This window comes from Pleurodeles waltl, chromosome 7 (genome assembly GCF_031143425.1).
Source record: "Pleurodeles waltl isolate 20211129_DDA chromosome 7, aPleWal1.hap1.20221129, whole genome shotgun sequence".
Lineage (NCBI taxonomy): Eukaryota > Metazoa > Chordata > Amphibia > Caudata > Salamandridae > Pleurodeles > Pleurodeles waltl.
Window position 1 is genome coordinate 810,799,722 of NC_090446.1, and position 25,737 is coordinate 810,825,458.

Genomic DNA, 25,737 nt, shown 5'->3' on the forward strand with positions numbered 1-25,737 from the left:
GTGAAAAACAGGGGGGTCCTGATTCTCCAATCTGGTGCAGGGTCCTTCCCCCTGTGATGACCACTTCCTGGGAAGTGTGGCAAAAATCAATCCCAGGAGGCAACATTCCTCAAAAATCCACCATGGCTGAAAATGATTTTTTGAGGTTACATCTGGCTGAGCCCACCCACTGGTGTGGCTAAAAATCATAAACACACCCCTCTCCTGCCCTCTCCTAATCTAATCAAGGGGGCAACTAGTTGTCTGGGGTTGCAGGATGTGGGGGTGTTGCTGGGTTGCTCCAAATGTCCTTCTCTGTCTTTGAAGACCAGTTTGGCAGCCCTCCCCCTTCCTGCCTCACCATCAGCTGAGGGGAGTTCTCCTCCCACAGGCACATCTCTTTGTGTGAAGCCAGGCCACTTCACACCTCATCAATGCAGCATGGCCAGGCTGCCAGAGGCTGGCCAATCAGAGCACAGCAGCAAAAACACTGCAGGGCTGAAGTTGGCAACTTTTTAGGTAAAGTTTAAAACTTTTTACCTGAACAAGTTATATTAAATCCTACAACTGGAAGTTGTGGGATTTATTATAACAATTAATTTGATAAAAAACTCTCTATCTGTCACTTAAGGGGACTTTTCAAATTAAAATAAAGTATCCCAATTCTAGCCTATGAAGGCCATTCACTACAATGAGGGAAAAACAAATTTGGCTGTTTTTACCTCACCAGGGCTTATAAAATTATTTTTAAAAGGTCCCTGCTTATAGTTACATGGCACCCAGCCCTAGGGGCACATACGGCAGACCTTAGGGGTGACTTATATGTAAAAATAAGGTAGTTTAAGACTTTGGAACTACTTTTAATTCCAAAGTCGAATTTGCATACAACTTTAATTTAAAAGCAGCCAGCAAGGCAGGCCTGCCTTTAAAATGACACTGGGCACCTCAGCAGTGCACCTATGAGTGCACTACCTATGCTGTGGTCCCTAAACCTACATGCCCTACCATATACTAGGGACTTATAGGTAGGTTGATTTAGCCAATTATAATTAGCCTAATTTGCATATCCACTTTACACAGAGCACTGGCCCTGGGACTGGTAAGCAGTACCCAGGGCACAGCCAAGAGTCAGTAACCACCAGTACCTGTCCAAATAGTGTGGGGGTGACCAGTGCAAAAAGGAGGACTTTCCTACACTAGGCTGCAGTCTCCATTCAGAGAAGGCCTTTTTAGCGAAGGTATCCAGGTTTCGAAGAACTGCTTCATGAGGGGTTCATCTCAGGGGCTGAAGTCATACTGTGAAGCACTCTCTTGAGGAGCTTGTGAAGTAAAGTTCACTGATAAGTTTCAGAGGATTTGTAGAAATGTGGTTGCTTCCTATGTAACCAGCTGTTTGTGGGTCTCATGAATTTGAATGATCATAGATCCTCAGGGGTCAAGATACCTACGTATCAATGACAGCATTCTATAATTGTCAAAACATAAAAATAAAAATAAAATAAGAATTCTCCTTCTTTAGATCTACATTCAATGTTAGGATCAATACAAATTTAGGCAAGCACTGCCATTCTGTACATGTGCCAACAAAATAATAAGTTGAGGAAAAAAATCTGACCACACCTGGAAACAGAAAATAACAAATAAAACATTAGTGTTAATCAAACAGCTGCAATGCATTGCTTCTTGCCACACTTCAGACACCAAGGGCCTCATAACTAGTTTGGCAGTCCAACAGCCAGACCACCACGATGGTGGACCTAAAAAGATGGCCATGTTGGCGGTCTCTCAGACCGCCCTATTACAAGTTATATAGGCAGGACCGATGACCGCCACCCAAAAATAGCCTACCGCCAGCAGTGTGGCGGTCGGGAAAAAGGCAATCCGACCTCCCTCCCGCCAGCCCCATGACCAGTCACTGAGCATATCACAAGCATACAGTGGTCCATCAACAGCAGTTAGCCAATGACGGTCCGAACCGGTCTGCGGTCTGCAAACCAATACATAGCTGCACATTGGAGGAATTTGAAAACAACAAGGCTGACACACATGTGCCAAGTGGACACATCTGCAAGGGACACTATAAAACACACCCCTTCGTACAATCTTTTGCATCTCCACTGCAACACAACAAAGCCAGAGCACCTATTTCTTGAGAGCACATAGATTAGACATCCCTATTTATTTCTCTATCTCATAGAAACCCTGCACACACCCTTGACCATTCACCTCCTATTGCATCTCCCCTGTTAAGAAAGTCCCTGTCACCCCAATATTTTTTCACCAGCATGTCACGTTCAAAAAATCCCTATTTAAACTATGAAGATTTAGGAGTCATGGTGGATTAAATCATAAGAGTAGAGCCACAATTATTTGAAACACAAGTCCAGCATTCGCCTTTCAGTAGGAAAATGGAAATGTAGGACAGGATAGTTGATAGAGTCAATGCTGAAGGCTCCATCGTGCGCAAAAAGGAGGACATCAGGAAGAGATGGAATGACCTCTGGGTCAAGGTCCATTCCCTGGTCTCGAGGCACCAGCTGCAGGCCAAAAAGACTGGTGGTGGCCCTCCCAGTGCCCCATTACAGCTACTACTCTGGGAGGAGAAGGTTCATCCCATCCTGCATCCTGAAGGCTTGTCAGGAATATCTGGGGGAGTAGAGTCTGGTATGTCACAACACTGAAAAGGTCACTAAAATGCCAACTCATTCATGATCATAAATCACCTTCTGCCTCATTTACTGTCACTCCACTCACCAACCCAGTATCCACCTATCAGTAGTCTACCTTTTGGCAAATCACTATTGAAGTGTAGTCACCTGGGGAGATGGCATCTGTACAGTGTCTGTAGTATGGGGACTGACATTACTATAACTTTCAGGAGGCACTGTTCTTGTAACTACAAACACAACCACAGTGGTATCATGACACTAGACATCTGTATTTACAAAGATTAATTGGAATGGACTCACCTTGGGGGATGACATTTGCACAGTATATGTAGCACAGAGAGCGACATGTCTGCAACTACCAGCAGGCCTTGGTTCTGTGACACAGGCTTCACAGTACAAAATACACCTGAATGTAATCACTTCTATGCTATACACTCACATGGGAGGATCACATTTGTCAAGTGTCTGGAAGTGGAGGGACTAACATGACTGCGAAGGCCAGTAGGTACATAGTGTTTCTGTGACTACAAACAGACGCCCAGTGGTGACTTGTCAAAATATCCCTGTTTTTCAAACTCAATTAAAGTCTACTTTCTTGGGAGGATACCATTGGTAGAGGGTGTGTAGTAGAGGCACTGAGCTGAATACTGCTCCCAATAGGCCCCCATTCTGCAACTCCAACCACCAGTCCAGTTTACTTCAGCCCAAATACACCAGTTTGTTAACTCCCAAATTAAGTTTACTCACCTGGAAGTATACCATCTGTCCTGTGTGTGAAGTACAGGGATAGGGCTGAATACAGCTCCCAACAGGCCCTTTTTCTGTCACTCCAACCACCAGCCCAATGTACCTCAAGCCAAATACACTGGTTTGTTAATTCCAAAATGAAGGTTACTCACCTGGGGGGGTACCATCTGTCCAGTGTGTGAAGTACAGGAACTGGGCTGACTACAGCTCACAATAGGCCCTGTTTCTGTCTTTCCAAACACCAGCCCAGTGTACTCCTGCCGAAATACACCTGTGTGTCAACTCTCAAATGAAGTTTACTCACCTGGGAGGGTGGCATTGGTCAAGTGTGTGAGGTACAGGGAGTGACCTGACTGCAAATCCCAATAAACCCCTGTTCCTGTAATTCAACCCACCAGCCCAGTGTCTCCTTGATCAAATACACCTGAGAGTCAACTCTTAAATGAAGTTTACTCACCTGGCATGATAACATTTGTCCAGTGTGTGAAGTACGCAGACTGAACTGACTACAACTCCCAGCAGGCACTGTTTCTGTAACTGTAGTCCAGTCTCCCTTTGACCAAATACACCTGCGTTTACACTTACATATGAAGTCTACTCACATGGGGGGTACCAGTTGTCCAGTGTGTGAAGTAGAGGGGCAGGGCTGACTAAAGCCATCTCTGTAGGATGCACACATATGTCCAAAGGAGTGTTCTGTGGTGCAGGTACATACCACAGAACACCACCCCCTGAAGTGGCATGAGTCTGCATTTGTTATGGCACAAGTACGCACATGGACAGGGAAGACACTTTCTGTACCCACCATGCCAGTCCCTTCATTGTTACCCATGTGTAATGTTTGAGTTTGTACTGTAGGGACAATTGTCTGTAGGGACTTATTCAGAGAGTCATTCTCACATAGTGTGAATGTGTTGGTCCATTCATGCCTTAGAAGTTTACCCTTCATAAGTCACATAGGTGTGATGTGTTTCATTGTGGCTCACATCACAGCCAGGTTTCTAGGTCATGGGCTACATGATGTCAGTAAGCTTGCTTAGTCATTGTAAGGACTGAGCAGGGTAGAGTTTTAGTTTGCAGATGGAGAAATATATGTCTGTAGTCAGGTCCCTGTATGTATTGGCTTGTATGTGTCACACTTTGGGGGGTAGTGACAAATAGGAAAGTCCTAGCTTGATGTTACTGACGTGTGTGACTCAACAATTTGTGATGAAACATGTGATAATGCCCTCTTGATTTCTCTTTTTTATCCATGCAGGTCAACGCCTGTCAAAAGAAGGGATTATGGAGAGCCATTGCCAAGAAGGTGCAGATCCTGGGGGTCCACAGCCGGCAGGAAAAGGTCCACTGCAGGAAAAGGTGAGAAGTCCTGAGATGCTGGGCCTGGAAGATCGCAGAGCCCCAGCTGAGGATGTACTCCCAACGTGGGCAGCGTGCCCGTCGGACCATGATCCACCCTAATGGCTGGCATTCTGGGTGTGGCCTATTCAGAGCTTGATGGGCGTTTGACGGCAGCACAACAGCCACAAGGGGGTGAGTCCAGAGCATGTTCCTGCCTATCACATTGCTAAGTGAATGAGTTAGATTCTGAATGCTCCCCCTGACAAATAGGGATGAGTCATGTGTCACACAGTAGATGAATGATTGTGTAGACGTACCATGTGGTGCATACTGATGTCCCATGCATATTGGCCCTGGGACCTAGAACACAACTGGGTAGAATCCACAAACCACTTGTTCTCCATGGATGACTTGTGGATGGGTACATTGATCAAACAACTACTGTTTGTTGTTGTAGTGTGTGTAATTTCTATGCAATAGACCACTACTATGTCACAGGCCAAATGTAAGTAGGTGATGGATCACTGTCCTCCGCCATGTGTCTGGGTAAATGTGTAAATAGGCATCAGCCACCCAGAGGCTAGTTGTCTTCAAGGCATGATGGGTGCTGCTGCCTCACTGCAGTCTGCAATATGAAGATATCCAACATACATGTGACAGAGCTTACATTGTTCTTTGGATGGAGCTTTAGGTTATTGGTAAGTAGGGAATATCCATTGACATGATTTAAGTGCCATCACTGTTGCCAATATTCCTTGTGCCTACATTTCAGCATGTGTCCTTTCTCTTTTGAAAAACATTTGTAAGCTGCTGTTTCAAGCATGGTCTACCTATGTTGATTCGCCAATGTCTGTATTCCCTCACATATATGTGCATGGCAAACTGTTTGTGGAATAGTACATTTACAATGGAGGTGCATTCCATGTTGTATCACAGACAGGACTGTGTGTCACCATTGTTTACTGGCTGACACATATCCTCACCCGTTATTGCATGTCATTTGGCATGTACAACTGCAGTAGCAATGAGGGACATGACAGGTAGGCCTAGAGTTTAGAGCAGTGGTCTTCAAACCTTTTTATGCCCCCCCCCGGTGGAAGGAAAAATAATCTGAATTTTTCACAATTCTCCTTTTAAACTGGCAATGCTTAAATATGTGCAGACTTATTTAAACATTGCAGTTAAGTTTGGTCATTGTTTTAAATGCCAAGCATACTATTTCAGTCAGGCAGGTGTTTCTAAGTGTAAAAGTATCCATAGTGTGATTATTAGAAATGGTGAGGGTGGAGGCTTGGAATAATATTTAGAGGCCCTTCCCATTTGACACCTTCTCCCAGCCTGGATATAAATGACAAAGGATATTAGTGACGGCCCAGTAGGGAGTAGTTTACTGTTGCTTTTTTCTGCTTGACACAAACACTGTTATGAGCATAATGCTTCTTTTAACCAGTGCCTGGCACCCCCTCGGATCACTTGAGGCCAAGCTAGGGGGGCCCGCACCCGGTTTGAAGACCCATGATTTAGAGTCACAGTGTGAATATCTCTGCCCTTGATGTGGCATCATGTGGAAAAGTGCAATGCACAAGTGTAATGGGTAAGGTTTGTGCTCTGACTGTTGACCAGCATCATTGAGTGACTTGCAGTTATGTTGAAATCACATGTGGTTGGGTACAAGCATTCATCCACAGACAGACATCTGGGTCTGCATGACCATAACTGAGACAATTAGGTAGCTTCCATTTGAGCAACATTTTGAGGGCCTTAAACAAGTACTTGCCAATCTCTGGGCCTCTCCAACATCCAAGGGACTAATGGTGTCTACTGAGGCACTCAGAGTATGTCATTGTAAGGGGTGCCAGACATTAATGGTGATTAGCTTGGGGCTTGCTGATTCATTGTGCTGTGGATTTTGGGGACGTCTCTCCCTGACATATTGCATATGGGGGGTCATTACAACCCTGGCGGACGGTGTTAAAGCAGCGGAAATACCGCAAACAGGCCGGCGGACAAAAAAAGGGAATTGTGACCCTGGCGGAAACCACCAAGAAAGACAGCCACTTTAACACTTCGCCCGCCACGGCGGTACAGACAAGCAGCGCGGCGGTCACCGCCAACAGACAGGCGGAAGACAATGTACCGCCCACACCATTACAACCTGCCAATCCGCCACCTTTTCCAGGGCGGATTCACCGTGAATAAAAACACGGCGGAAACAGCTTTTGCTATGGGAAAACGCTCACCTGAACATATTCCACGAGGAACGAGGAATCCATGGAGCCGGAACTCCAAATACTCCCTGCCCTTGTGTTTCTGCTCTTCTATGACCAACAGCTACATAGGCGCAGCAGACAACGTTGAGTACTGCACCTACGACATGGGGGAGGCAAAAGTTAGGGGGACACCCACCAAACACCCCCGCCCCCACCCTCGCACATTACAACATACACACCAATGCATTCACAAAAATCACAGTAACAACCCACAATCCCCCCGGAAGAATGAATACACAAAGCGACAATCGGTCAAACAATGTAATGTGCCAATATACATGTCATACAAAAATATACAGATACATATTTGAAAATCAGTCATAATTATATACAATACGAGAAGTAGTGCAGATATGTACATAACAATGTCCGTGCACCATCAGTCCAAAAATACATGGGCAAAGCCCACAAACGATATCTGACCACAATCGGAGAGAACACTGCTGGGGCATCAGAAAGAAATACTACAGGCACCTCAGGGGGAAGGGAAGGGGGGGCACCTCAGCCGGATGACTGCAAAGCCAGATCCACGACGGGGCTCCATGCCCATTGATGTATCCTGGGGAGTGCAAAACCACAGTCTCTCAAGTCTCTACAGTGGGTGGGTTGCCCACTGTGCCATCCTGGGGAGTGCAAAGCCACAGTCTCTCAAGTCTCTACAGTGGGTGGCTTGCCCACTGTGCCATCCTGGGGAGTGCAAAGCCACAGTCTCTCAAGTCTCTACAGTGGGTGACTTGCCCACTGTGCCATCCTGGGGAGTGCAAAGCCACAGTCTCTCAAGTCTCTACACTGGGTGGGTTGCCCACTGTGCCATCCTGGGGAGTGCAAAGCCACAGTCTCTCAAGTTGATACAGGTCTCTACTGGTACTGGGGGGGACTGGTGCCCAGACTTGATGAGTCTCCCCGTGAAAGGTAGTGTCCTCTCACTGTCCCAGCTGCACATGGGATAAGGATGCCTGATGTGGCGGTCCATTCATTCCTACCCGGTGCATTGCCCTGTTCAGCGGTGCTTTGCCATGGCGGTCTTTGCCCTGTTCAGCGGTGCTTTGCCATGGCGGTCTTTGCCCTGTTCAGCGGTGCTTTGCCATGGTGGTCTCTGGACTGTTCAGCGGTGCTTTGCCATGGCGGTTCAGGACTGTTAAGCGGTGCTTTGCCATGGCGGTCTCTGGACTGTTCAGCTGTGCTTTGCCATGGCGGTCTTTGCCCTATTCAGCGGTGCTTTGCCATGGCGGTCTCTGGACTGTTCAGCGGTGCTTTGCCATGGCGGTTCAGGACTGTTAAGCGGTGCTTTGCCATGGCGGTCTCTGGACTGTTCAGCTGTGCTTTGCCATGGCGGTCTCTGGACCGTTCAGCGGTGCTTTGCCATGGCGGTTCAGGACTGTTCAGCGGTGCTTTGCCATGGCGGTTCTGATAAGGACATTGGTGTGTGGCATGACGTTCTATACACTGGACATTGGTGTGTGGCATGACGTCTTCTACACTGGACATTGGTGTGTGGCCTGACGTTTCATTATTGCCCAGCGGGGCTGTGGCAGCCGGGGCCCTCCAGGGCACTGACACCGGCGGTGGTCTCTGGACCAGTGATGATACCTGGGCCCTCCTGGGCTGTGACTCTGGCAGTGGTCTCCTGACCAGTGAGGATAGTGGGGCCCTCCTGGGCACTGACTCCGGCGGTGGTCTCCTGACCAGTGAGGATAGTGGGGCCCTCCTGGGCACTGACTCCGGCGGTGGTCTCCTGACCAGTGACGATAGTGGGGCCCTCCTGGGCTGTGACTCTGGCGGTGGTCTCCTGACCAGTGACAATAGTGGGGCCCTCCTGGGAACTGACTCCGGCGGTGGCGGTGGTCTACTGACCAGTGACAATAGTGGGGCCCTCCTGGGCTGTGACTCTGGCCGTGGTCTCCTGACCAGTGACAGTAGTGGGGCCCTCCTGGGCACTGACTCCGGGGGTGGCGGTGGTCTCCTGACCAGTGACGATACTCGGGCCCTCCTGGGCTGTGACTCTGGCGGTGGTCTCCTGACCAGTGACGATAGTGGGGCCCTCCTGGGCTGTGACTCTGGCGGTGGTCTCCTGACCAGTGACGATAGTGGGGCCCACCTGGGCACTGACTCCGGCTGTGGTCTCCTGACCAGTGACGATAGTGGGGCCCTCCTGGGCTGTGACTATGGCTGTGGTCTCTGGACCAGTAACGACGGTGCTGGGGGTTGTGTCTCGACCGCCGGAAATGATGGCGCACTTCTCCGCTGTGACACTCACAACAGGCTGGGCAGACTTCCTCTGGCCCTTCCCCACCTTTGGTGGAGTCACAGCTGACTCTCCAATCCCCTTGGAACCCATGTCAGTTGTTTTCCCACCAGGAGTCTTAACACAGTCCCGTCGTCCACTCTCCAATTTTGGAGCCTTTACAGGGGGTGGGCTGCCAGTGCCTTGGCTCCGGGTCCTACTGCCTGCCCTGGTGGCCGGTGCACTCCAAAAACCTTGAACAGGCACCACTGGTATTGGAGGCTTTTTTGGTGGAGGCGCTACGACGGGACTGATGAATTGGAGGGGGGGTGGGGGCAAAAAGGTCAACTTTACAGAGGGACAGTTTCTGACGAACACTGGGATGGGTAGTAGGAGGGGGTCTGGGAGTGGAGGAAGAGGAGGTGGTTGTCGGAGGTGTAACTTTACGTGTTTTGGGTGCAGTTGCAGGTACTGGAGGCTGTCGTGAGGTGGATGGATGTTGGGTGAGTGATTGCCGGCGTTTGTGTACTTTGGGAGGGGGCGTCACAGACACACTGGGAGAGGACACAGGGGACGTGTAAATGGCAGTGGAGGTGGTGAGTGCAGGTGAGCGGCTTGTGGTGCTGTGTGTCCTGGTGCGATTCATGGTGCCTGTAGATGTGGTGCATGCAGGTGTGTGTGTAGACAACACTGGGAGGGAGGAGGGAGAAGAGGAGGAGGGGGACACAGTGGAGGCAGTGGATGTTGTTGTGTCTGTATGTGGCTGAGGCTTGCGTGAGTGCTTGTGGTGTGTGTGGTGCCTATGTTTGCTTGAGCTACTTGTGTGTGTTGACTTGTGTGCATGCCGGTCTGTAGGTGTGCTTGGGATGGGCTGGGGTACAGGAGATTGGGTCTGGGTGGAGGAAGTTGGAGGGGGAGGCTAGACACAGGGACAATTGCTGCCATCAGTGCTGAGGCCAAAGATTGCAGGGTTCGCTGAAGGACAGCCTGACCAGAATGAATGCACTCCAGGAATGCATTACCGTGTTGCAACTATCGTTCTACATCCTGGATGGCATTCACAATGGTAGACTGCCCAACAGTGAGTGACCTGAGGAGGTCAATGGCCTCCTCACTGAGGGCAGCAAGGGTGACTGGGGCAGGGCCTGAGGGGCCTGGGGCGAAGGTGATGCCCACCCTCCTGGGTGAGCGGGCACGGGGCGAACGCTGAGGGGCTGCTGGGAGGGCAGTGCTGGTAGGGGAGGTGACGGCTGTACCTGTAGAGGTGGGGGGCACAGATGGTGCCGCCACCACAAGGGAGCCAACATCGTCGAACGAGTCCATGTCGCTGGTTGCTGATCCGGTGGCCGACGTGAAGCTCCCCTCGCCCTCCGTCCCACTGGTGCATTCAGAGTCCGTGGTGTGGCCCTCCATGGCAATGTGGGATACAGCTCCCTCGTGCTCCGGTGCCACTCTAGCTCCGCCTGTTGATGCTGATGTACAAAAGGATAGGGAGAGCAGACAAAGGGGGGGAGACAGAAGAAAGAGGGTTTTAGTGCATGGCATACCGCTACCGTTGGCGGACAAGACAAGCTCCTGCCCTCTGCACATGCAATTTCTGGGAGATGGCCTACATGGCAACGGTAGACATCTGCGCACATGGATGCCACAGGGACAACTGTACCTCGACTTGGCACTCTGCTGAGGTGGGATAGAGTGCCACATGGCCTACATTATGGAGGGGCCTTGCCTACCGAACTCGCCCTGGCCTAGGGACACCCACAGCCCACCTCCCCCACCCAGACACCTCCACTGCATGCAAAGTCCGCAGAATGAGAGTGTACTCACCCCCTTGTGTCTGCTGTGATGCCCTCAAGCGCCCATCCAACTCCGGGTAGGCCACCGCCAGGATCTGGAACATCAGGGGGGTCATGGTGCGACGGGCACCCCTCCCACGTTGGGAGGCCATCCCCAGCTGAGCCTCCGCCATCTTCTTGCTGCAGCGGCGAATGTCCTCCCATCTCTTACGGCAGTGGTGCCCCGTCTCTGGTGGGCCCCCAGGGTCCGGACCTCCTTGTCGATGGCACGCCAAATGTGCCTCTTCTGGTGGGCGCTGACCTACATGACATGCACAAGGAAAGAGGAACAGTCATTACCAACTGCACCGTCGTTGTGAGTGGCCCCCTCCCTACTCTGGCCATGTGGCACATACATTCCCATGCATTAATGTTCTATGGACTCTGCTCCCTTTCCTCTTCCAACCAGCCCTCTCCACCCAGGCCTAGCCCATCCAACGTGCTCCCTGTGTACTAACCTGTTGGTCTGGAGGACCGTGGAGTAGCGTGTACTGGGGGAGGACCCCGTCTACCAGTTTCTCCAACTCCTGTGCAGTGAAGGCAGGGGCCCTTTCCCCCGACGCAGCAGCCATCGTCGCGTCCAGACCGAGGTCACAGCAACACTTGCAGTGAAGTTCCTCTCCTGTCGAAGGTCACGTATCTAGTGATTGAACAGATAGAAAATGACTGTGACATCCGCGGCGGTGACGTCCGCGGCGGTGCGCATCATCACCGCCAGCGAACCTGTTGATTGGCTCCTGGGACCCATAGGGTCAAATGTTAACCAATGCAACATTGCGCCGCGGTCTACGACCGCCTACCGCGATGGTGTGTGACGCCAGCGCTGTTACCCCACAATCCCATTGTCCCACTTTAGAGGTCAGGCAGCCGCCATTTCAGGGGCCCACATGGGTCCATTTACTTCTGCGTCACACATAGCTAGGCCTACACTCAACACACATACAGGAAGGGTTTTGTGAGTGGTGTATTCTTGTGTGTGACTGTTGGTACATACCTGGATGAATAATGACTGGTTCTTCGCTGTTGTCCTTCGTAGGCACCGTCTGCTGGGACATATGAGAAGATGGCGGAGTCCTCCGGTGTACCAGCCGCTGGTGGACCTGTTGACAATGGAAGTCAGCACGCCGCGGGTAGGTTTCTGCGAGGAGTACGCCGAGTCCCAAAAGTGACTGGCTGTTTCGTGCTATTCCCCAAGGGGCCCCCCACATGGTGAGGGATGGGCGACCTTTTTTTGATTCAGAATTTTGACGAGACAGTTTATACAAATGTAAGTGACTGTTGCTCTCTCTCATATATATATTAGAAATAATGCTATAGAGTCAGGAGAAGCTCAGTTCATTATAGGTCCTGATGAAGCGTTAAAGGATCTTTCATGACCACACTACGCGAAACATGTTGACCAGACCCTAGGGGTCAGGTGACAATTTCCCAGATCTCCAGGCTTTTTCTAAAGTGGTTGAGCATTATTCTCATCCTCCACTTTCTGATTTGTTTTTTAATCTTGATCGTAACTCCTTGAAATAACCAGTAAAGTAGATTGCTTAGGGGTTCCTAATCAATTTTATATTCACTCTCCTGCAAAAATAAACGTCTGACCTGCTTAAAGTTAACGGCAGCCACACAATAAAAAGATCTCCGGTAAAGAGCCCCCGAAAGGGGAGCCCGTCAGATATTGCACCGCCGGTCTGACGAGGAGCTTCCCGATGATGAAGCATGACACCCTTCTGGGTGTGTGAGGGCTCTTGCTCCTGATACTTTAACTGTCTCCCTAGAACTAGGAACTGTGTACCTTTTTGTTGTCGACTAATCCTTTTGGGAAAACGTACACTGGACCTTTAATCCTCCCTATCCCTCCTTTTGTTGACAATGGAAGAGCGACATGTCATCGTAACCTACCGGTTTGACCGTGCCACAATCCAGGAACTATGTACCCAGTTGGAGCCAGACCTGATGTCACCAATCCGCCATCCGACTGGAATCCCCCCTGACGTTCAGGTGCTCTCAGTGCTCCATTTCCTTGCAAGTGGGTCTTTTCAGACAACTGTGGCCATGGCATGAGGGATGTCCCAGCCTATGTTTTCCAACGTGTTGTCCAGAGTGTTGTCTGCCCTGCTGAAACACGTAAGGAGATACATCATTTTTCCTGAGGTGGAGGATTTGCCTACAGTGAAAGGTGACTTCTATGCCCTTGGACATATCCCCAACGTCATAGGTGCTATTGATGGTACCCATGTAGCTCTGGTCCCCCCCCACAGGAGTGAACAGGTGTACAGGAACAGGAAGAGTTATCATTCCATGAATGTCCAGATGGTCTGTTTGGCTGACCAGTACATCTCGCAGGTAAATGCTATGTTCCCTGGCTCAGTGCATGACGCCTACATCCTGCGGAATAACAGCATCCCTGATATGATGGGTCAACTCCAGAGGCACAGTGTATGGCTATTGGGGGACTCTGGTTACCCCAACCTTTCGTGGCTATTGACCCCAGTGAGGAATCCCAGGACCAGGGCAAAGGAACGGTACAATGAGGCCCATGGGTGGACTAGGAGGGTGATTGAACGCACCTTCGGCCTCCTGAAGGCCAGGTTCAGGTGCCTCCATATGACAGGTAGATCCCTATTCTACTCACCGAAGAAGGTGTGCGACATCATCATCGCCTGCTCCTTGCTCCATAATTTGGCTTTGCGATGCCAGGTGCCTTTTCTGCAGGAGGATGATCCAGATGACGGTGTTGTAGCAGCTGTGGAGCCTGTGGAGCCTGTGGACAGTGATAAGGATGAAGCTGATGAAGAAGACAACGACAACAGGGAGTCAGTCATACAGCAATATTTCCAATGAGACACAGGTGGGAACATTTTCATTTTTAGCATTACATTAACTTTCACACATCTACCTCTATCCTGTTTTTCGATTTGAGTCAACATTTGGTAACTGAGTTGTACCCTTCCATTACGGTTTCACAGGTGTGGTTACCTACGTGTCAACTGCTTGCATCCTTCAAGGGCTTGTGATGTGTGTTAGCTTTAGAATGGTACACCCATTATGACACTGTCATTGATAATACATTTTTACTGAATCACAGACTGACTCCAGATTGTTTTGTGTTTCAAGGGTGTTTATGGAAGTGCTCAGAAATGGGAGGGGGTTGGAAAATGAGGATGGGTGATGGTGGAGGAATGTCCATGGCAGAGTCCAGTCTATTAGTCTCACAGGTGCACTGCCCATCTGGGCATACGAAGTGGAGCTGGGGCAGTTAAAGTATGGACAGGGTAACAAAGTGGGACGGTGGGACGGTGGGACGGTGGGACGGTGGGACGGTGGGGGGACAATCAGGGTGGTCTAATTTCCTGGCGGGGGTCTTGCCATCTTGCTCTGTCCTGTTCCTGGATCTCAGGGACCGCTTGCGTGGTGGTTGTCCGTCTGCAGGGGGTGGGGTGCTGGTGTGGTGGTCCTGTGGCGGGGTGTCCTGTCCACTAGCGCCGGCAGAGGTGGTGGGCATTTCATCGTCCTGGCTAGTGTCAGGGGCCCATTGGAGCGCCACGGTGTCCCTCAAGGTCGTCTGTATGTCTTTCAGCACCCCTATGATGGTGCCCAGGGCGGAGCTGATGGTCCTGAGCTCCTCCCTCAACCCCAAATACAGTTTGTCCTGCAGGCGCAGGGTCTCCTGCAACTTGTCCAGAACCGTCGCCATCGTCTCCTGGGAGTGGTGGTATGCTCCCATGATGGAGGATAGGGCCTCGTGGAGAGTGGGTTCCCTTGGCCTGTCCACCCCCTGTCTCACAGCAGCCCTCCCAGTTCCCCTGTGTTCCTGTGCCTCCGTCCCCTGGACCATGTGCCCACTACCACTGCCCCCAGGTCCCTGTTGTTGTTGGGGTGGTGGGTTACCCTGGGTGCCCTGTAGTGGTGGACACGCCGCTGATTGACCTGTCCTGGGTAGGGAGGTTTGGGCCCGCTGGGTGGGTGCTGTGCTGGTGTTACCAGAGGGTGGAAGGTCGGTGTTGGGCTGTGCCTGTGCAAGGGGAACCGACTGTCCCGAGGCCCACGATGGTCCGGGCCGGTCATCAGGATCCAGTAGGGCAGAGCTGCTCTCTTCACTGTGGGCCTCTTCTGGGGGTGGAGTGGTGTTGTCTGGACCCTCTGGTGTGGTGACGGTCCTTCGGGTTCCTGCAGGGGCATAAGAGCATGATTATTGCATGTGTGTGTGTAATGGTGTGCAATAGGTTGGTGTTTGTGTACCCCAGTGCAAGCATTCCGGTGTGTGGGTTTGTGTGGTGATGGTTGGGGGGTGTACTGGGTATGTGCAGTGGGCATGCTTTAGTGAGGGGTGTCCATGCTTAGTTGCGTCATGCAGGGCTTGGTGTTGGGATGGGTGGTTTGTGTCATGGGTACATTAGTGAGGAGTTGTAGTGATAGGGGAGGGGTTGAGGGAGGGGGTGTGTGATAGCATGCAGGTAGGGTGGGGGATATGATAGTTACGAATTGACTTACCAGTGTCCCATCCTCCACCGACTCCTGCGAGGCCCTCAGGATGCAAGATGGTCAAGACTTGCTCCTCCCATGTTGTTAGTTGTGGGGGAGGAGGTGGGGGTCCGCCGCCAGTCCGCTGTACCGCGATGTTGTGCCTGGAGACCGTTGAACGCGCCTTCCCCCGTAGGTCGTTCCACCTCTTCCTGATGTCCTCCCTATTTCTTGGGTGCTGTCCCACGGCGTTCACCCTGTCCACTATTGTGCGCCATAACTCCATCTTCCTGGCTATTGATGTGTGCTGTACCTGTGAGCCAAATAGCTGTGGCTCTACCCGGACGATTTCCTCCACCATGACCCTGAGCTCCTCCTCTGAGAAGCGGGGGTGTCTTTGGCGTGACATGGGGTGGTGTGTGTGATGAGTGGGGTGATGTATGTGGTGATGGTTGTGGTGAGTGTAGTGGCTTGTGGTGTTTTGTGCGTGGATGTTGTGTGGGTGATGGTGTTGTGTGCCTCTGTGTAGTGGGGTTGTCTATTCTGTGCTCTCTCTCTGTCGCCTTTGTGTCTAATTTTTGGTCGTAGGGGTTTGTGGGTGATGTGGGTGTGTGTTTTATATTGTATTGGGTGTGTGGGAGTGTTGTTGTATGTGTATCAGGTGTGTGTATTTGTAATTGTCCAATGTGGCGGTGTTTTGTAGATGTGTGTGTATTTTGAGCGCAGCGGTGTGTACCGCCAATGGAATACCGTGGTTGAAAGACCGCCGCGTGGATTTGTGGGTCGTAATAGCATGGGCGTGTTTCTGTTGGTGTGGAGGTGGAGGTTTTGTTTCCGCCAGTTTATCACTGACCTTTGGTGTGGCGGTGTTGTGTGGGTGTCTGAATTTCGGAGGATTCCAAGATGTGGGTCATAATAGCTGTGGCGAAATGCCTCGGCGGCGGCGGTGTATTGGCGGTCTTCTGCACGGCGGTAAGCGCCTTTTACCGCCAATGTTGTAATGACCCCCACGATGTCTAAAGTGTCCATTTCCATGCCACATGTGTGGCCTATCTGAGCAACAATTATACCACTTCCATGATTCTGTTGGGATAAATATCACTTTGTGAAGTGTGCGTCATTGATATGTTTCTAGTGTAACAAGGGTATTTTCAAGTCACCTTCTTCAGGCTATTGTACTTTTGTCATCAACACGGCAGGATTTTCTATCATCATTTCTTATCGTTGGGTCATTATGTGTGTGACAGATAGCTATGTGCATGACGTTGTGTTGGATCTGTGGAAATGCATTTATCATTGGCCTCCTATTGTATATCAACAGGTAACTGAGGTCTGCTCCATGGCATCTTCATCATCATCATCGGATTTTCCTCCAGTGGACACTCCCTAGTGGTGGCGAACCCATGGGGCATCCGCTGTACCATCTTTGTCTGCCACCACCTTTCTATTACCGTCCTCCCTGTTGCACCTCATCCAGTTGGCTGTGCCTGCTCACCCATGAAAGGGGAGCATCTACTCTGCCGCAGTCACCCCGGCCCCTGCGACCCCTGCTAACCTCAGGCTATTGACTTCTTCAGAAGTATCTCTGTGGGTCTGTCAACCATTGTGAATGCAATCCAGGGATTGGCAGCTCAGCTACAACAGACAAATGCATTCCTGGAAGGCATTCATGGTGCAATGGCTGGCCTACAGAGATCTTTTCAGGCTGTGTCCTCCTCAGTGATGCATCCAGTTACCCCCCACCTTCCGTCCCCCTTCCTCTTCCCAATCCAAATCCCCCTTCCCCTACCTACCTACCCAAAGCACACAGACAGATCTGCACGCATCTACATCAACCGCACACACAAACACCAGCATGTCAGAGTCACCAGATCCTCGGGGTCTGTGCACGTTCCCAACACTTCCACCACAAGACAGCTCCAATACTCTGATTAGATTTGTCACAGAGTCTAAGAGAGTCCAAGTGGGGAAAAGGGGATTAGGAAGGGAACAGCTGGGAAGGAGACCTGTAGGAAACAAAAGGTTAAAACACACAACTTCAAAATTACATCTCATGAAATCAATACTAGGCTATGACTCTAAGCATTGTCATTCTGAAAACATGAGCAACCTAAAATTAGACTGAAAATGACTAGGCTTCAAGATGACTGGATATCTGTGAGGAAATCAAGGGGGGTTAAATGAAACTTTCAAATTGAAGTACTTTCTCTCGCATGAGAATCAGGAAAACAATCTGAATAAGTTCTGAACCATCACATGAATCCTTTTTGAGAATACATACTACAAACACACAACATTACATCTAAAACTCTGGCCTTTTTTGTTCTCTCAAAATGTTGGAACATGAATTGCGTACATTGCAGATTTTTACATAGGTAGTAAACACCATAGAAGGATTGTGCACCATGAATAACACAATATAGATTCAGAAATAAATCACACGACTTGTCAACTCGAGTACTACCAAGTAAATGCCTTAGAATGGTAGCACACAATGAACAACATGAAATAAGCACGAGGAAAGAATTGCGCGTCTTGCCGATTCGCATGCAACATGTAACTGCCAAGGAATGGTAGCGCACAATGAATAACATGAATTAAGCACAAGGAAAGAATTGCGCGTCTTGCCGATTCGAATGCCACAATGTAACTGCCAAGGAATGGTAGCGCACAATGAATAACATGAATTAAGCACGAGGAAAGAATCGTGCGTCTTGCCGATTTTAATGCCACCATGCAACTGCCATGGAATGGTTGCGCACAATGAATAACATAAATTAAGCACGAGGAAAGAATCGCGGGTCTTGCCGATTTGAATGCCACCATGTAAATGCCAAGAAATGGTAGCGTGCAATGAATACCAAGGGTTAAATCACTACAGAAAGAATTGCGCATCTTGCCAATTCGAATGCCACCATGTAACTGCCAAGGAATGGTAGCGCACAATGAATAACATGAATTAAGCACAAGGAAAGAATCGCGCGTCTTGCCGATTTGAATGCCACCATGTAAATGCCAAGAAATGGTAACGTGCAAGGAATACCAAGGGTAAATTCACTAGAGAACGAATTGTGTATCTTGCTGATTCGAAGGCCACCATGTAACTGCCAAGAAATGGTAGTGCACAATGAATATCAAGGGTTAAATCACTAGAGAAAGAATTGCGCGTCTTGCCGATTCGAATGCCACCATGTAAATGTCAAGAAATGGTAGCGTACAGTGATTAACATGAATTAAACACGGAGAAAGAATTGCGCGTCTTGCTGATTCGAGTAACAGCATGCAAATACCACAAAACGCCCAAGCGCACATTCACACGCACAAGAGTAATTTGTTAATCATGCAAGAATTAGGCCCAAGAATTCGAGCGTCCTGGATAACGGAGTCGGGGGCCGAGCTCAACCTTCATCTTACCGCCCTGAACAAGGATCACCAATGAAGAATGAAGGGCAGAGACCTGGAAAATCAGAATAGGCCACCGGAACAGGAGCTCAGGAAGTTGCTGCTGCTCTGCACCGGGACCTCTGAATAGTGAGCATGTGGAGCTGGGCTGGCTCCCATTTATAGAGTCTTGGCCCAGCCCACAACCACACCCAGGCATGCTGCAGGGAAAGATTCTAGAAGGCCCTGGAAAGGGACCACACCCTGACACACTCTGAAAGCCTGCAGCAATACATTGCAAATGAATAGTATTTATAAGCACCTTAAAAATAAGTCTTCAGGATTGAACTCTGCAATGCAAAAGGTTAAACAACAACATATCAGCACAATGCATAAATTACGTTATCTTGAGAGTGCTGGGTTTTTGCATTCTAGTCACCCGTAGAGCTCACACTGCCCTGGTGTTGACACAGCACCACAAAACACACTGGCACACAAGCAAACAACAGCCACCCACAGATACAACAACTGTCACCACTTCCTCAAACACCCCCACCACCTCCAGCATTGCACACACAACATCCAGCATACCCACAGGCACCACACCAACAGTCAGTGACATACCCATCTCACCCATTATACCCATAGGCACAACCCCAACAGATCCCCAGGCATCCACCACAAGCACCACATCCACAGACACCACAACAGACACACATACATCCACCACATCCAGCACACCTCCAGTCACCACCCCAACAGTTAGAGGCACATCCACCACTTCATCCCCCAGCACCTCCACCTCCCAGACCACCAAAACACACAAACACACTCACTACACACTCACTCACCCACTCAAAAGACACCCACCAAACACACGCACAGCTCCCAGAAGCACTCACCCACAACATCCACACCAAAACAGCGGACAACCACTCCCTCAACATCTAAATCCTGACCCCCTTCTGCTGACCATCCTTGTATCCCTAAGAACGTTTTTTTGTTTGACCTTAACCTTTCCCCTCTTACCTCCACCCCGTCCCAAACCAAAGAGGCCACCGCCCACCTCCCACTCCCTCCCTTCCACCTCCATGGCCTCCCCTGCCCTACCAGCAAGAACCCATACCTCTCCTCCGCCAAAAAAGCCCACCCCTCCCAAACCCAAGCCCAAAGCCCCCCCACCCAAATCCACGCCCTCTTCTCCCCCAAAGATAATCCCTGAGGTGCTTGCCTGCCCACTTGATGCCCCTTCCTGTGGAGGTTTCACGGAGGTTAGGAGTCAAGTGTTGGCACAATGCTGTGCTGTTATGGACAAGGTCATGGATTGGCTAATGGTCTTGGACTATTTGAATTTGGATGTTTGAAATAAACCCATATAGTTGGCTTTTTGGGTACACATTAGTCCTGCAATTCATTTTCTACTGTTATGTTGTTTCTGAGTAACTTGTGTTTTCTGCATACTGTTGTGTGTGTTTCAGCCGACTTACTGTTTCTTTTCCTGTTGTTTGCAGTATCTGACTTTGAGGGCAGGACTGTGTCCCCCAGGATAAGGGTATATGCTGACTATATGGATTTGTGGGTGTAAATACAATGGTGGTGTCATGGCATTGTATACTGTTTGGTATGGTAAGTATTTCATCTTGTGTTGTCCAATGTGAGCATGTATGGTGTTAGACCTGACGTGGATCATATATTCATCTGATGTGTGTCAGCTGGAGTTTTGTTTGTGCAGACATGGAGTGTGTTCAGTTGGGCTACCTTTGTTTACAATTGACTGTGCATGTGTCTATTTAGCTGTATGGACTTTGTAGCTAGGTCCTGTAGATGTATGTCCCATGCAGTTTAAGTTGTATGTGCTTTGTTGACTTGAACTTCCACATTGTGCAGATAGGCATGTCATTTGGATCTAGTACTGTTTATCCCTGGAATACATGTAGGGTCATTTCCTGTGCAAATGTTGTTCAAGGAGCATGTGCAAAGTGATATGTGCATCAGTGTATTTTCCTTCCCTGAGTGCTCCTGATGGCCCCACCCCTACTGGTCAGGTATTGTTTGCATAGTGAGGTTTGTCTATTTGTCTCTCAGGCTATTGTGCATGTCATTGTCCTTCCATTGTGCTCTAATGTGTGTGATGTATGTGTCCATTGCAGGGCTGTTTACTTGGAGTCTTGTTTGTGTTCCATGCCACATCCATCTATGTGTATGTTGAATGTGACGACGGTCCATGGTCTGTGGGTAATGTGAGTGTGTGAATTGTATTTGTATATGTGATGGTGTGTTGTTGCTGTTGTGTGAGACAATATTGTGTGCCCTTCACTGTCCCTGGGCCTAAGATGGTCAGTCGTGCATTTTGGTGTGGTGTTTTGGTGCAGTGTGAGTGACCTCCCCAACTGGGGCGTATTGTGACTGTGAATGTGTAAGGCTGGCTGCAGGTGAGTGTCCCCTTTTACAGTCCCCATTTCCGCCTGCAGGGACGTGGTGTTTGGACCGTCACATTAGCAGTGTGCAACCTTATAATGTGTCTGGCGGAAACACTGTCTCCGTTGGGTTGCTTGTAGTGCTTCGTGACCATGGCAGTCTGTGCTGCTGGCTCTGCCGGCTGGACCACAAATGCCTTTGCTTCATAGGTCCGCATGACTAGTAATCTGATCAGACCACCATCACCACCATGGCAGTTGATGGACCGCCAAACTCGTAATGAGACCTCAAGTCCTCAATCTTGTACTACACTCGTTTTATAAGCTCTCTACACCGTATTGTTTTGTTCACTCGTTCCCTTTACCTGGGCAAACGTTACTTCTCTTCCATCTAATTGTTTTCCCACTGTTGTGCTTCCAGTTCTTTATAACTTTACATTTCCCCTGAATTGCTTAGTTTCTCTTTTGCCTTTCCAATGTCCTTGCCCACTATCTGCAGGACTTCAAGCCCTGACAATCGCACGTGCTGCGTGGGCATGTGAACAGATGCCATAATATTCCCTCTCACATATCTCACGGACATAGTGAGCTTCCATGTTTGTGGTGGCCTATTGCACATACAGACGATGCCACTGCATGTATGGATAAACATCTTCTGCACTGTTTACAAGGACCAAGGAATGTGTATTCGTGTTGGTCCACATTTTTAAGACATTTTCAAAGTTATGGCTAAATACTGTCCTTTATATGTGGACTACAATTAGCTGCACTTGTTTTTCCAGACTCATATAATCTGAAAAATTCATAAATAAGCTATGGGAAAGCCAATAGGTCTGGCTTTGGCTAGCCGGTGCGATGGTTATTTGGTTATTTGGTATTGTAAACATATACCACACATCTAAAAAGGAAACAAAAATGTGCAGTCACCTAAAGTTCTCCCTTATAGTTGCAGTAAAAATGTTAAATTTAAAAGACATTTACCAATGCATCTGCTTTGCTGGTGATTTTTTAAAAATATATATATACCAGCCTGACATTTTCGCAGTGAGTTGTTATCATCATTGTTAGTATTATTTGAGTAGGAGACAAAAATAAATCAACACCCAACAAACCTTTCAAATAGCTGACAGTTACGATGTTACAATGTCGCAAACACTTTATAACATAAACATTAGAAAGCAATGCAGGCAATACAAATCAGTCAGTATTTAAAGTTCGTACAAACAATACATAAAAAGCACACTTTGAACTAACTTTGCAACAGAAGAGAAAGGAATAATATTTAGGTGAATGTACACAATGTGCAGAGGCTTTGTGCAGTCACTCAAAGTGAAAGGTGTCACTGGGTAAAGTGGGCTGGTCCACTGTCCCATGCTGCATGCTGTGGTGGGGGGAAGCAAAACGTGAAGGGCAATTTGAGACCAATGGATGAAGACCACTAACCGAAAGCCTCTTTATGTCTGTATCTTAGGGACGATTATTGGGACAAACAATAGTCTGGCAAGAAGCAAACGCTGTCTCAAATACCAGGCCTAAAGAACTTTACTTTTATCACCGCATGATCTGTGATTTAAGATTTAGGATTAATATGCGATTTCAGGCTAAGGTTGAAAAAGGAATTGTTCATTTCTAAATTAAATGGTAAGGTACAGTTCTGAGGCATCACACATGAACAGTGGACAATCATGCTTGCATTGTGCACTTAGGATCACATTGTGAGAATATTGTTCGTGATTCTTTTATCTGTATGTTTCAGTAGAAGAATATCCTGTCACTCCCATGTTGCAGCATGCGGCCCTTAAAAAAATCCTCATTATCGCGACTTTTCTTATTTGTTGTGAAGGCAAAATTCCTGAATTGAAGCTGTTTTCCATTTTAGCATGCACGTTTTTATTTTAATATTATTAATAATATCCACAACATTTTGTTCGGCGCATTTTGCTTCAAATCTCAATAAAACCCAGAGATTTATTCAGGAAGAACACCTGCGCACAGATAGTATTTTTCTCACCTACATGGTGGCTCTGCTGTTGTGGCTAAGCTATTAAAATTATGGAGGCCAGATTTGCAGAGCTATTTGATAGCATATGTTTGGATTACATGCAAACAGCCTGTTTAAAGTGCAAATTCCTTTTTGAAGACACAAAATTTAGTTTTGCACTAGTGAAAGGTTTATCTAACAAGAAGATTTTCATGTGTGTAAATTTACTCACAGGGGTGGGGAACACGTGGCGAGGACGCACCGCCTGAATGGCCTGTGAGTTATATTTTGAAAAAACAGACAACTTTTTTAAAGAAAGAAAGTTGTATAACTTGTCTAGAAAATCTGTCACCTACAACAGCTTGTTTTGTTATGAAATTGAATATTAGAGGAGGTAGAAGAGCCCCAAAAAATGCAAACGGTGCCAAATCTGCTAATTAAACACAAACGGGCAGATTTAAAAAAAGTTGTGCTGCAACCAGTGTAGCGCCACTTTTCTTGCACCCCTAACGTTACTATGTGTGCCCCATATATAAGATACAGCGCACCATGGCGGTAGTTAGGGAACTAGCATCAACATTTTTACGTTAATTTGGAGCTGTGCAGAATTAGCGTCCAAAATGTTGATGCTAATCCTGCAAATCCCATTGAGCCCCATTCTAAACAATGGTGTGCCTTCTTTAACGCCTGCTCTGAGTAGCCATTATAAGTGCCGAAAAAAATGAGGCAAACAAATCGCTTAGATTTCTCTGCACAATTCTTTTGGCCCCCTCTAATGGGGAAACACTCCTTTGCATACATTGTGCCTGGTGCAAGCAAACTGTAGCACAAAGGGTTACAAAGTGGCGCAATGCATGCACTGCGCCACTTTGTAAATATGTGATGGGAAAGGCCACCTTAACTCCACCTTGGCATGAATAAAATGATGCTAAGGCGGAGCTAAAGTGGTGCTAGGCCTGTCTAAATCAGGGAAAGGTATACTTTAGATTTCATGTTGTGCAGGAAGCTAATAATAATACGCTAGACCTTCCAGCACAAGTAAAACTGACGGGGCATGAAAGGGCATCATTAACCACCTAATAACTTGTTAACACCCTTTGTTTGATTCTGTTTAACCCACATCCGCTCATTGAGCGAACAGATTGGGCGGACCAGGAAGTTTGTCAGAGTTAGCAAGACTTCCACCTGCTATTCGCTGATTCAAGACAAAACAACATCACTATCACAATTTTTGCTCACTGGTGTGCACCTCACACAAAGACCAAAAAGTCACACATAACATTTCCACAAAGCTTTAATAAAATATTTTACGGACTTAAGTTTTCATGCCATTTCATCAATAAAGTCAGAGGCCAAATATAGCGCCAAGAGATTAATATATGGAGTTAGATTACCAACTTTGAACTAACAAGGGTTGCAATGTAAGTTGTGAGTGTAACACGTAGCATTGTACCTTATTTCTATTCTTTTGTCATACAGTGCTCATATTTATTTCTTTTCATTTTGTAATTTTTACTTAAGTTTAAAGTGTGAACACTCTGTCCGGTTTCACCAGGGCACCTAACAAAACTTTCAGGGATCTATATTTATTTTATAAGGGCATAACAATGAAACAAGACAAGCCTTTCACTTAATAAATGTTTGAGTGCTTTAAGCTAAACTGGGAACAGAAAAAGGTCAAATCCACAAAAACAATTTAAAAAGATGCGTTTTTTAAGTTTCGTTGTAGACCCTAGCAGAGTAAGGCCCCGGTTGCAAGTGGTGCGTGAATTCAATATTTATATTCCTACACTGTGAACAGTGCTTAATTTTTGCTTATTGTTTCTGGTGAGGGGCACCAGCACTTATTTTTAAAGGGTTGGCACTTATATTTCTGCCTCAAGCATTTACTGCGAGCAAAAGACACATATAAAGACAGAGGAAGAGGAAAAACGAAAAAACGTTCCAAAGGGAGAAAGCAGAAAGCTGCAAGAGTGAGCTGAAGGGGAAGGGAGTGGCTGTAAATAGACTAAAGAGGACCAGGATTATGCTGCCTCACTATTCCGTGTTTGTACATTTCATTGCATTGCACTGCATTCATTCATTCATTTACATTTCCTTGTTTAAGAGGAGGGCTTTGGGCAGGGCACCTTTTTATTTACAAATTAAGCACTGACAAGGAAGTGCCAATATTGTAAGTTTTTCTGGGTGTTGGGAATACTGGGTCATTACAGTAATGTCCCTGTGGAATGGGGAATAATATGCAGGAATCATAGTCTTGCACCGATTTCTGCAGTCCACGTCTGGTCGCTAAGTGGGCTTCTGAGGTAGATAAAATGACTACCATTGAGTTGGGTAACAATACACATCTGTTTTTCAGTGCCAAGAAACCCTCTTGAGTCAGCATGTGCTTACAAATACATATTGCCTTAAGATATTTCTCAGTTGGTAACTTT